The following is a 927-nucleotide window of genomic DNA, read 5'->3' as shown; positions in this document are numbered from 1 at the left end:
GAAGAGGAGGATAGTGAGGAAGAGGAAGAGGAACATGGTGAGGAAGAGGAAGAGGAGGATAGTGAGGAAGAGGAAGAGGAACATGGTGAGGAAGCGTATATCTTTGGGAATACGTGTCGGGACTTAACCTAACATGTGAGGAAATTATTAGTTTGTGTGAGTAAAGGATAATTACACACACACACACACACACACACACACACACACACACACACACACACACACACACGGTGAATGTTTTGGTACGTTACTAGATCATTATTAACCACTGAAAGCGTTGTAATATATTTTAAAAAATATATAATGAACGAACACTGATTAGTCTCGAGCCAAATTTCTCCTCCGCTGTCCCTCCATTCCCCCCCTTCTCTCTCTCTCTCTCTCTCTCTCTCTCTCTCTCTCTCCCCCCCTAATCCCACAACGCCAGTCCTAACTCATTTACGTATTCTATTTTTATTTTATTTTTCCAGTCTGCAGATTATTCTATTAGCCTAATGTTAGATGTTTTTAGCTGGATGGGTTTGATAATTCCCTCACTGTCCTCACTAATTTCTCCTCTATGGGGCTCTCCTTTAGCTGATTTAAACTGTCTGGTGTAATAAACTAAAAAAAAGGACTAAAAGGGACAAAAAAGAAAAGAAGAGTAAAAGGGTAGACAAAAAGACTAATAAAAACTAAAAAAAGAAAAAAGACAAAAAGACTAAAAAAAACAAAATGGCTAAAAAGATATAAAAAAAACTACTAAAAGAGTAAAAAAGGATAAAAAGACTAAAAAAGGTAAAAAAAGACTAAAAAGACTAAAAAAATAAAAAGACAAAACTTAAAGACTAAAAAAACACTTTAAAAAAAAAAAAAGGATGTCACGGGTTTAAATTAATTAGACAAAACAGAACATTAAGGCGGCATATCTATCTTGAAGAAGTAAAG

This window comes from Coenobita brevimanus, chromosome 25 (genome assembly GCF_032717465.1).
Source record: "Coenobita brevimanus isolate Jiangsu-jjx chromosome 25, ASM3271746v2, whole genome shotgun sequence".
Lineage (NCBI taxonomy): Eukaryota > Metazoa > Arthropoda > Malacostraca > Decapoda > Coenobitidae > Coenobita > Coenobita brevimanus.
Note: the sequence above shows the minus strand (reverse complement) of the source record.